The following is a 13,091-nucleotide window of genomic DNA, read 5'->3' on the forward strand; positions in this document are numbered from 1 at the left end:
CTAACATTGGGAGAGGCTGCAGACGCCTCACATCATATTTAGACTTATTGGTAAAGCAGCCCCTGAAGGGTTCAGCCCTTCTGTGAAGGTATTGTTTCAGCTCTGTGCAATGTTGGAAACTAATTTTTTAAGACATTGGAGATGTTACACAGACAGCTGAGGGACTAAATTGGAGAGCCCTGAAGACATAAGAACAAAAGAAATAGGAGCAGGAGTAGACCATTTGGCCCTTCGAGCCTGCTCCGCCATTCAACAAAATCATGGCTGATCTACTACCTCAACTCCACCTTCCCGCACTATCCCCATATCCCTTAATTTGCTTTGTTCCCAAAAATTTAGCTACATCTATTTTGAATATAATTAAAGATTGAGGGCTAGACTTTCCGTTATTTTTGCATGCATACCACCCACTTAACGTCCATTTTAATGCTGAAATGAGGTATAATGCCCACAATATCGGCGAGCGTGACTTTCAGCACCTTGCACACATATTGGCCAAAATCTCGCTCGCTGAAAAAATTGCTGTGAAAAAATTGAACTGACATGAAGTAATCACAGCGGTAAGGACCCCATTTTGTAAATCACAGGTCGCTCCATTTAAAAGGCTGCTTCAACTTCTGGGGAGTTTGGATGTACTCTGGAGTTCTTTTAATTTATATGAACATCTAAACAAACATCTTATCATACTGTGGATGATTGGAATCTACTTTAGGTGTCTTATTGCTTGTGAACAATCGGTATTATACTAATAGTTACTGGAATGGGGTCAGCCATTTCTCAGCTTGTCTTGATGACACCGCAGATGCTGCAGGCTAGAAATGGCAGAAGGTATATTCGATAGCATTATATGCCCAATGTAAGACGTGCCAGACTGATGAGGAAGACAAGATCATACACTCACCACACTTACAGGGAGAAGAGGTCTTACCTCAACTTATCCGAGAACACCTGCCTTCGGAGACTGCGCTTCCACAAAGAGGTTATCAGTGAAATATGTCTGCTCATCAGGGGAGATCTGCAGCCTTCCAGCACCATCAGGACCGCACTGTCCTTCAAGGTCAAGGTGACCGTGGTACTGTCGTTCTACGCGTCGGGTTCCTTTCAGGCCTCCGCTGTCGACATTTGCGCTGTATCTTAGCAAGCCACACATTGCTGCATTAGACAGGTCACTGAAATGCTGTAGGCATGCAGGATGGACATTATCAGCTTCCCTATGACCACGGAGGCTCAGACTGAGAGGGCTCTAGGATTCTACCGAATTACTAAATTCCCCAAGGTGTAGGGAGCAATAGACTGTACACACATCGCCATGCGGGCACCTTTTCAGGATATAGAGGTTTTTCAGAACCAAAAAGGATTTCACTCCCTGAAGGCGCAATTCGTTGTCGACCACAACCAGATAATTATGGCAGTGAATGCCAAATTTCCAGGCAGCATCCATGATGCTCACATCCTGAATGAGAGCTCTGTATCTGACATGTTTACCAGTCAGCCACAAGGTCAATGCTGCATGCTTGGTGACAAAGGATATGGCCTCGCCACCTGGCTGTTGATCCCCCTGCATGACACCCACACAGAAGCCGAGAAGCGGTACAATTAGAGCCACAGAGCCACATGCAATATTGTCGAGAAAACCATTGGTGTGCTCAAGCAGCGCTTTAGATGCCTGGACCACTCAGGAGGTGAGCTACAATACCACCCTGAGCAGGCAGCTCAATTCATGATCGTGTGCTCCATGCTGCACAACTTGGCTATCAGGAGGGGACAAGAATTGCCAAAAGGGACTGACGGTCCACCTCAGGAGAGGAGGTGGACGCTGACCTCGGGCCAGACAATCAGGCTGACGATGCAACTGTGCTCACGCCCCCCTCCAGAGCGCAGGAAAGGGCCTATGGTGGCTAAAATAGCTGCAAGATTCTTACGTCAGCAGCTTATAAATGAGTGCTTTGCCTGACAGAATGTTGCAATTATTTACAAAGCTGACACACTACTGTGTGTGCAGCTCAGACATCACTGGTGGACATCACCTAGGTGCCAGTTAAAGTTTAAGTTGATTCAAGTTAAATTTAATTATACCCTTTCATGTTAAGGAATCACCAGTGTGTAACAGTGCAGCTATCTGAGACAATGCGCAACAAGGTTATGTTGAATAAAAAACATTTAATCTGACCATTTGTGTGAAATCATAAGTATAACTGTCAAAACTACACTCCACCCCCACCTCATCCCACAACACATTTATAACATTGACATCAATAAAATGGTCAACATTTCCAGCAACACAGAACACAAATGCATGCCCTTGTTTTTAATTGGATACCGTCCTTTATTTAATTAGTTAGTCATGGATGGCTATCTTTTCTTTTACACCCTTTTCTCCTCACTGGAATATATTTTTCTTAATAGTTGTGAAATATCTCCTTAAATGTAATCCATTGTTGATCAACCGTCCTACACTTTAATCTATTTTCCCAGTCCACTTTAGCCAACTCTGCCCTCATAACTTCATCGTCTCCTATATTTAAGCTTAGTACGCTGGTTTGAGATCCAACTTTCTCACTCTCCATCAGAATTTGAAATTCAACCATGCTATGATCACTCATTCCAAGTGGTTCCTTTACTAGGAGATTGTTTATTAATCCTGTCTCATTACACAGGACCAGATCCAAGAGAGCCTGCCCATTGGCTGGTTCCATTACATACTGGTCAAGGAACCCTTATGCACTCTATGAAAGATGAGGTGCTGTTCCTCAAACTTGCATTGAGCTTCACTGGAACAGTGTAGGAGACCGAGCACGGAGAGGTCAGAGTGGGAATGGAGTGGGGAATTAAAGTGACAGGCGCTTAGAAGCTCAGGGTCACCCTTGCGGACTGAACGGAGGTGTTCCGCAAAGTGTTCACCCAATCGACGCTTGGTCTCCCCAATGTAGAGCAGACCACATTGTGAGCAGTGAATACAGTATACTACATTGAAAGAAGTATAAGTAAATCGCTGTTTCATCTGGAAGGAGTATTTGGGACCCTGGATAGTGGGAAGGGAAGAGGTAAAAGGTCAGGCGTTGCATCTCCTCTGCTTGCACGGAAAGGTACCGTGGGAAGGGGAGGGGGTGCTGCGGTTGACTGCAGAATGGACCAGAGTGGCCGCGGGCGGAGCGGTCACTTCGGAATGCTGAGACGGGAGTGGAGGGGAAGATGTGATTGGTGGTGGGATCACGCTGGAGGTGGCAGAAATGCCAGAGGATGATCTGTTGAACATGAAGGCTGGTGAGGTGAAAGATGAGGACAAGGGAACCCTGTCATGGTTCTGAGAGGGAGGGGAATGGGTGAGATCAGAGGTGTGCGAAATGGAACAGACACGGTCGAGGGCCATGTTAACCACGGTGGGGGGGAAAATCCTCTGTTGAGGAAAAAGGAAGACATGTCAGAGGCACTAGTGTGAAAGGTGGCGTCGTCAGAGCAGATGCGATGGAGACGGAGAAACTGGGAGAATGAAATGGAGTCCTTACAGGATGCAGGGTGGGAGGAAGTGTGGTCCAGGTAGTTTAACATTAGTATAGGCAAGATGCGTGAAAGAATCATAAGTGATGCAATATATCAATACTTGGATAGAGAGGGACATATTAGGAACACCCAACATGGCTTCATAAAAAAGAGGTCATGTCTCACAAATCTAATTGTAATTTTTGAAAAAGTTACGAAGTTGGTGGAGGAGGGAAGCCCAGTAGACATTGTCTACTTAGATTTCCAAAAAGCTACCGCACAAGGTACCGCATAAGAGGCTTCTCTATAAGTTCGGAGCCTCTGGTATTAATGGAAATATATTGAGTTGAATTCAGAACTGACTGGCAGGACGCAGGCAAATAATAGTTATAGATGGATTTGGATTTGTTTGGAGGCCGGTCACCAATGGTGTCCCGCAAGGATCGGTGTTGGGACCGTTGCTTTTTACTATTTTTATGAATGATCTGGATTCAGCGGTTGGCGACACAATTTACATACTTGCAGATGATACCAAGATCTGTGTGACTGCTAGAACTGTAGAAGAGGCTCGTCTGATTCAGGCAGATCTTAATGTGTTGGAAGATTGGGCTCAAGACTGGAAAATGTTGCCTTAGATAAGTGCAGTGTTATGCATGTGGGCAGGGCAAATGCTCAACATTCATACACTCTCCAGGGAAAGATATTAAAGATGGTGGAGATGAAAGAGATTTGGGCATTCTCGTGCATACATCCTTAAAGGTACACGAGCAATGCCGTGCAGTGATAACTGGAGCAAATAGGATGTTGGGGTGTATCCATATGACGATTGAGTGTAAGACGAGGCATACTGTTTTGTCCTTGTACAAGACCTTCATCAGGTTGCGCTTGGAATACTGTGTCCAGTTTTGGTCCTCAATTGGTGGGTGATATTGATAAGGCACTGGAAAGGTGCAGAAGAGGGCCATTGGACTAATTCCAAGTCTAATGCATCTTAGTTATTAAGATAGGCTAAAAGAGTTGGGACTCTATATCTTGGAGCAGCATAGATTTAGAGGGGGTATGATTGAGGTTAATAAGATAATGAAGGGAATAGAGAGCATTCCAGTGGACAGTTTATTTCCATTAAATAGGTTAGGCAGGACCAGGGGGCACAAATTTAAGTTGTATAGGGCTAGATCTAGGTTAGATGTCAGGAGATGGTTCTTTTCCCAGAGAATAGTAGATCTCTGGAACAAGCTGCCGTTTCACGTGATGCATGCAGACTCACTGAATTCCTTCAAGTGAAAGCTGGATTTATTTCTGGCTGCGGCGGAGTTGAACTCTTACAGAAGATAGATACTGCAGGGAATTTAATGGCCAGAGTGATCTCCTGGACTAGTTTTGATTGCCTAGATGAGTCAGAGAGGAAATTCCCAGATTTTGTTTCCAAAATTGACCTGGGTTTTTAATGTTTTTTTGCCTCTCCCAGGAGATCACATGGTTTTGGGTGAGGTGGAATGTATATGTTGGCTTGATGGACCAGTCCGTCATTGTTCGTATGTTCATATCTTCATATTCTAACCCTCCAGAATTGTCTTGGAGTCTCCATATATTGATGATTAATCTCCAACACACTCCTGTGAGTAACTGAGGAGAACATTCACGAGGACATGAAATAAATTGAGTGTTCTTAAAATTTTCTTTGAATCCTTTTGTTTATTAGTAATATAAGTATTGGAGGTGGGGAAAAAGGCTGTTTGACTAACAGTTAAGAATCATCCAATCAGGTACTGAAGAGTCTGTTTGCTTTCCAATTGGTGCAGGAAGGCGGGGCGACGCGATGATGTGCGTATCTGGTGATCAATTGCGGGAGCTCGGGGGTGGGGCTATTGGAGGTGAGAGTTCATGTGACAAAACCTCCAGGAATACGCCCAAACAGAGTTGGCAACACTACTTCAACCATCCCAGCAGTTTTTTTCATAATATCTTTGTTGTATCATTATGTCTTCCTGAGCTGGGTTTTCCTCCAGGAAGGGTTCATGTCAGAGGTGGGTCAAGCGGGACTTCTACTGAACACTCTGACCCATGTGAACGGACCCATTTTCCCAGGTTAGAGCTCATTAGACCTGCAGGGCAGGCTCCCAGCAGGATCTCCGTTACACTTCAAGGAGCCACCGCTGATAGCCAGGGAATAGTGGCATCGCACAGCAACACCAGAAAGAGGAAGATCCGCCATTAACTGGGACAGAAACACTCCAAAGATTAGCAGCACAATTTTACTTACCGCTTGTGAATCAGCTGGCGTTTGTATAAACTTAGTGACTGTGGACAGAAGAGAGGGAGAGGTGCCCACTGTTGGGCACTGTTGCCCACTGTCCATAAGGGCGTTCTGCTACTTCCCTTGTTGGCCACGGTTGAGCCACCTTCCCCATTTTATTTTTACGCCAAACAGGGATGTACAATTGTTGAAGTTCTTGCATATCGTGGCTGTCGGCCAGTTGTTGTATCTCTTATGTTTTCTCCATCCACCACCTGTTCTTTAGCTCTGGGGTTTTTTGTTGGACCTCTGCCTTGAGCCCTCTATAACGCTGCTTTGCTGCCCCCGAGTTAGGTTGTTGCTTGAGGCTCAGAAATGCTCTGCACTTGCGATCTATTAGTCCTTGGATCTCCTGATCATTTTCATCAAACCAGTTCTGGTGTTCTCTGGTTAAGTGACCAATTATCTCTTCAGAGGCACTGGTTATATAGGCCTGGAGGGTACACCAAGCGCTGTGGGCATTCAGCATCTCAGGGTCTTCAAGGCACGTCAGATTACTTGTGAGGCGCTGGCTGTATAGGGCACTTTTAGCTGGGTCTTTAAGTGCCCCTTAATTAACATTTTTGCGGCACTGCTTCTGCTGCCCTTCTGCTTTGGGGCTATGTTAATGTCGATGATGGATTGGATCAGACGGTGGTCCGTCCAGCAGTCGTCAGCTGCTGTCATGGTGATCCCTGGCTCAGACGATGACATAGTCGAGCAGGTGCCCGGGTTTGGAGCAAGGGTGTTGCCACGATGCCTTGTATTTATCCCTCTAGCAGAACAGGCTGTTGGTGATGAGGAGTTCATGTTGCAGACATTTTTTCAGGAGTAGGGTACCGCTGGAGTTGGCTTTCCCTAACCCCTCTCTGCCAATCGCACCTCCCCAGAAGGCTGCGTCTGCTGACTCTGGCATTAAAGTCACCTAGGAGAATCAATTTGTCGCCCATGGGGACGCGGGACATGGATGTCTTGAGCTTGGAATAAAAACCCTCTTTAACCTCATCCGTGTTTGGGCGTATGCACTGTGGCACATTGGTTCCGGGATAGGGTAAGACTAAGAGTCATGAGGCGTTCGTTAACCTCGCAGGGGGAGTCTTTGAGGCGGTCAACCAGCTCATTTTTGATGGCGAAGCTGACTCCATGAAGGCGGCGTTCTTCCTCTGGTTTTCCTTTCCAGAAAAAGGTGTAACCTCCACCATGTTCCTTGAGCTGGCCTTCCCCTGCCCGCGGGTCTCGCTTAGGGCGGCGATGTCGAAGTTAAAACTTCTAAGTTCCCGGGCAACTAATGGCGGTGCGGCATTCCAGCCTGTTGCTGTTGGAGCTGTCCATGAGGATCCTGACATTCCAGGTCCCGAACTTCATATTAACGAAGTGGAAGACACGACAGTTGTGCAGCTACTGATCTGCTAAATCACATCCTTAGCTTTATCTTTGATGCTCTTGTCCCCAATATAAACAATTCTCTATTTCTCCCTTGTTATTCTCCCTGATATAGCATTCATCGCTGGTCCTTTAAGTCCAAGGGACACAGACTTTTGACATTTTATGGCAGACAAATCGTTTCACTATTCATCGCCAGATCTGACTGGACCATATCAAGCATTATCAGACACTCTCTCCTCGGTCAAAAAATGTTCAATTTTCCAAGATCATCCTGGAACCCAATGATAAACCCTGGCTTCTATTCTCCTTGACAATCTCCTTCAATCCCTCTCCCTGTCTCTTCCACCCTCATCTCCAATAACAACTGCGAGGAAGTCATGGACTACTTGGTCACGAACATTGAGACCATCTGTTCAGCTGCGTCTGCTACTTACATCCTTTGATCTAGCCCACCAGGACAAACTTCACCTCTGGTTTCCTTTTGCCAAAGCCCTGAACTTGCAGCTTTCCCTAGTTTCTCTCCAATCACGCCTCATGCCTACTCCATGCTCACCTTGTTCAATGGATCCACCTCCTGCTCACTCGAACTCTATTTTCACCAAATTGACAACCACCCAACTTCCTTTCCTGGCCCCCATATTAGCTGATATTGTTAAATCTTCTCAGGTACTGTCCCCCTCCCTTTCACATCTGCTGTCATCACCTCGCTCCTAAAAACAATCATCCCTTACACCTCTTTCCCTGAAAATCACAGACCAATCTCCAAACTCCTTTTCACTCTAAAGTCCTTGAATGTGCCATTGCCTCCCAAATCCATGCCGATCTTTCCCGCAGTTCCATTTTTGAAACCCTGATATCAGTTTTCCTCCGCTGCTACAGTACTGAAACAGCCCTTATCAAAGTCACAAATGACATCCTGTGTGACTGTGACTGTGGTAAACTATCCCTCTTCATAGTTCTCGACCTATCTGCAGCCTTTGACACAGTTGACCACAACACCACTTGCAACGCCTCTCCTCCCTCCTCCAGCTGGGAGGGACTGCACTCGCCTGGTTCCATTCTTATCTATCCAGTCATAGTCAGACAATCACCTGCAATGGATTCTTTTCCTGCAGCATTACCTCTGGAGACCCCCATGGATCTATCCCTGGCCCCCTTCTTTTCTCTTCGTCATGCTGTCCCTCGGCGACATCATCCCACAACACAGATTCAGGTTCCATATCTATGCTGACAACAGCCAGCTCTACCTCACTACCACCTCCCTCAACCCCTTCACAGTTTCTAATTGTTCACATTGTCCACCTCGGTAACGTCACACAACTGCACTCCTGCCTCAGCTCAGCTGCTGCTGAAACCCTCATCCATGCCTTTGTTAGCTCTGGCCTTGACTATTCCAGCGCTCTGCTGGCCGGCTGCCCATCTGCCACCCTCCATAAACTTGAATTCATCCAAAACTGCTGCCCGTATCCTAACTCACACCAAGTCACATTCACACATCACCCCTTTGCTCACTGACATACATTGGCTCCCAGCCTGGCAACGCCTCAATTTTAAAATTCTCATATGGTGAGAAGGCAGATTATAAAACAGTAACAGTTAATTTTGTTTACCAGGTTCAGTTTCTACTTTCACATTCAAGAAACCAATAATCAGGAAATGACAACACACCGCGTACTGTGCTCGGTCAACTCACCACTGGAGGTAAAGTTGATGAAGGAATTTGTCGATTTTTTTATACAAACACTATTATGAGATTTAGATCATTGTAATTCCTTCTGTATTTAAATTTGCATTTAGATTATTGAACATGGATTGCTTTTCCAGAAATAAAACAGCATTTGCAGCAATTCAGTTGCCAGCTCTGTTACCCCTTTGTAACTGACTTTGTGGTCCCGATTTTAACTCCCCATACTTGGCGGAAACCAGCAGGCAGGCAGTTAAAATGGAGTGGGGTATTTGCTATGTAACCAGGCCTATGGAACTTGAGTTCCCCTGTGTCCATTCGCGTGAGCATTTTGTCTGCCGCTCCGGATCTGAACCCATCACATCTACTTGCCCTTTTTACTACCACAATTTTTTCTTTGCTATTTATACCTCCTATATTCAAAAGGGAATTAGATGTGGCCCTTACAGCTAATGGGATCAAGGAGTATGGAGAGAAAGCAGGAATGGGGTACTAAAGTTGCATGATCAGCCATGATCATATTGAATGGTGGTGCAGGCTCGAAGGGCCGAATGGCCAACTCCTGCACCTATTTTCTATGTTTCTAGACCCACCCCTTTCTTTTGTTATAAGAGCATAACATAAGAACTCAAGAAATAGGAGCAGGAGTAGACAATTTGGCCTCTAGAGCCTGCTCTGCCATTCAATAAGATCATGGCTGATCTGATCTTGGCCTCAACTCCACTTCCCTGTCCGCTGCCCATAATCCTTGACTCCCTTATCATTCAAAAATCTGCCTCTCTCTATCTTAAATATATTCAGTGACCCAGCCTCCACAGCTCTCTGGGATACAAAATTCCACAGATTCACGACCCTCTGAGAAAAAATTCCTCCTCATCTCTGTTTTAAATGGCGAGCCCTTATTCTGAAACTTTGCCTCCTAGTTCTAGATTCCCCCATGAGGGGAAACATCCTCTCTGCATCTACCCTATTAAGCCCCCTTATAATCTTACACATTTTAATATAATCACCTCTCATTTTTATAAACACCAATGAGTATGGACCCAACCTGCTCAACCTTTCTTTATAAGACAACCGCTTCATCTCAGGAATCAACCTAGTAAATCTTCTCTGAACTGCCTCCAATGCAAGTACATCCCTCTTTAAAACTGTATGCAGCACTCCAGGTGTGGTCCCACCAACGCCCTGTACAGTTGTAGCAAGATCTCCCTACTTTTATTCTCCATCCGCCTTGCAATAAACGCCAACATTCCATTTGCCTTCCTAATTACTTGCTGTCGACGTGTCTCCTATCATTTCTCCCCTCTCGGGTACTCGGCCCTCCCAATTCCCTACTCCAATCCGACAGCTCACCTCCACCTTCCTACACTCATGCCACCATCAGAAGCTTGATCTTAGATAAGACTATAGCTTCCCTCTGTGCCTTGCTTGGCATTCTCTGAAGAGCCCAACAAGACACTCAATATCCTCTCCTTATGTGCAGCAACTCAAACTATCTCATCCTATTCTTTCGCCAGCCTTACTGCTCAGTGCGAGAGCTGGGCACTAACCTTTCCAATTTCCATCCCGTCCCACTCACCCCGCCCAATGCTAACCCTGTGGATGATTGCTGCGACATCATGGCCTTGACGGAAACCAGGCTGATGATTGAAGGCGCCTTCCCCCTAAATGAATCTTCCCTGCCTGGCTATACCTTTTATCACTGGCCTCACCCAAACAATTGCTGACGCGGTGTGGCATTTATCACCAAATCACACCGTGGTTCGTCTCCGTACTCCTCTGGCACCTTCTCCTCCTTTGAACATCTCACCCTGTTCGACCTCTTTCGTATCCCATTTAAAATCCTTGTTCTCCACGTCCAGCCAAATACCAAGCCAACTTTCCCACCGCGATATCTTCACTGCCCTCCTCCCTTAACCACTGCATTGAGTGATTTCTCATCGACAGTGATTTCAAGTACATCTCAACTCAGCATTCTCGCCCAGCTCTGAGTTCACTCCACTCCTATCCTCCCTTAATCTCTCCCTCCATATAAACTCCCTTACCCATACTCACGGCCACCCCCTCGATCTTGCGGCACCTCAGCTGTTCTCGCTGCTCCCACCGTTTCAATCACAGATCAGGCCATCTCTGATCACATCCTTGTATTGCACACCACCCACTTCCCCCTTTCCCCTCCAAACTCCCCTCAAATTCTCAGCTGTCCCTCCATTCATCACAACATTTCTACAGCTACGTGTTATGTATTGATGTGTGTATCGTCCTGGTATCTTAAATGTAATGTAAGCACAATGGTATACCACTGAGGGCACTGTGGTGGGAAACCTGAAAGTACCTGCAACAGGCAATATAAAAGGCTGACCACCACACCTGAGCGGCACTCTGGAGCTGAACAATAAAGGACGAAGGTCACAGCAGTTAGATTTACACCAGACCGTGTGGAGTCAGTGATTTGTGTGCTACATACACCACATTGGCGAACGAACTCCACGCAACCATGGCTACTCTGGGCTCGCTAAAGGATTTTACCGTGGGCAATGATTGGGAGGCCTTTACGGAAAGGCTCGAGTACTACTTCACAGCAAACGACCTGACGTAGGACACGGACGCAATGAGAGATAAGCGTAAGGCGATATTGCTCTCCAGTTGTGGAGATGAGGTTTACTGTCTCGTCAGGGATTTGCTGGCACCCGGGAGCGCCAGGGACAAGTCATACGAGGAGCTGACTGAACTCATTCGTGACCAGTTGAAACCGAAGGAGAGCATCCTCATGGCCAGATACAAATTTTACCATCACTGCAGACCTGAGGGCCAGGATGTCACCAAATATGCTGCGGACCTCAGGAGACTCGCGGCGCCGTGTGATTTTGGCGCACACCTTGACGAGGCTTTGCGGGACGTTTTCGTTATGGGGATTGGCCACGAGGGCCTCCTTCACAAGCTGTTAGCCACGGAACCCACAGTCACTCTGACAAAGGCCATCACCATCAGCCGGGCACATATGACCTCGACTTGCAGCACTAAGCAAATAATCCACACAGTCTCAAACCCGGCAGGCACTGTCCACAGGATAGTGCCCACCGCGGACAAAACTGCAGAACGTGGCTCTGCCTGGGGTAGAGACCACGGACCATAGGGTCCTGGAACTCAGTGTCCGCCGAGGGGGGTAAATCAAGCAGCACCATGCTGGCGTTGTGGAGGAAGCCATGGGGCTCACCGGTGCAGGTTTGCGGAGTACACGTGCAATACCTGCCACACGAAAGGCCACCTTCAGCGTATGTGTAAAAGAAATCGGACTCACCATGTAGCTGAGGAGATGGGGGATGATCCACCATCCAGCGAAGAGCAGGCAGAAGATGATGAGGTGTTGGGACTGTACACGTGTACCGACGATTCGCCCCCAGTGATAAGGGAAGTAAAAATCAACGGAGTCCCTGTGAGTATGGAAGTGGACACGGGCTCGGGTCCATCGTTGATGAGTCGGAGAACTTTTGATAAACTGTGGATTAACCCAGCTGCACGACCCAAGCTGGTCCCGGTCACGGTGAAGCTGCGTACCTACACCAGGGAATTAATACCTGTTCTTGGCAGAGCGATGGTGCAGGTATCCCACGGGGACGAGACGCACGGTTTACCTTTGTGGGTCGTTGCAGGCGATGGGCCGACACTCCTCGGCCGGAGGTGGATGGGGACGGTCCGTGGGAGCTGTGAAGACTTCACCACTCCACAGGCTGCTGCTCCCCGGGGTGCTGCCGTGCCCCGGGTCCCCAGAGAGCAGCGCCAACCGAGCTGGAGCTGCAGCCTCAATCGACCCACAGGCAAGTCCCAGCCCCGGACCTCACACAGAGATCCTGCAGCCTCAGCCCCCACAGGCAAGCAGCGCTGCAGAGAGGGGCCTAGTGGGGGGTGGGGGGGTGAGCCGGCAGGGCGCTGCGGGTGAGGTGCGAGGGATCCAGGATGGCCGGCGGATCGGAGGGGCCAATGCAGAGGGAGAGTCGGGCAGTGGCCATGAGTCGGGCGGCGGCAGCAGCTAGAGGTCGGCGGCCACGGCGGCCGCAGGGGAGGCCGCTACGGAGGCCACGGGGGGAGGCGGCAAGTGCGACCGCTGAAGAGGCCACGACAGCCGCAGGGGAGGCGGCTACGGTGGCCGCCGGAGAAGCGACCACGACAGCCGCAGGAGAGGCGGCAAGTCAGGTGGCAGCGGAGGGATGGTGGAGGCTGCGGCGGCGGAGGAATTCTGGAGCGGCGGAAAGCAAGATGGCGGTG

The 13,091-nt window shown here is 48.0% G+C and overlaps 1 long non-coding RNA gene across 1 annotated transcript in view; it reads right to left on the reverse strand.

Moving 5' to 3' along the window:
• Positions 1–13,091, reverse strand: part of LOC139264269 (uncharacterized) — a 15,998-nt gene extending 2,907 nt beyond the window's left edge. The window contains exons 1-2 of the long non-coding RNA XR_011593305.1: positions 12,127–13,091; positions 929–1,133 (exon numbers count right to left, since the gene is read on the reverse strand). This is a non-coding gene — a long non-coding RNA (uncharacterized lncRNA). The remainder of the gene's footprint in view (positions 1–928; positions 1,134–12,126) is intronic.

Source organism: Pristiophorus japonicus, chromosome 5 (assembly GCF_044704955.1).
Source record: "Pristiophorus japonicus isolate sPriJap1 chromosome 5, sPriJap1.hap1, whole genome shotgun sequence".
NCBI classification, from domain to species: domain Eukaryota; kingdom Metazoa; phylum Chordata; class Chondrichthyes; family Pristiophoridae; genus Pristiophorus; species Pristiophorus japonicus.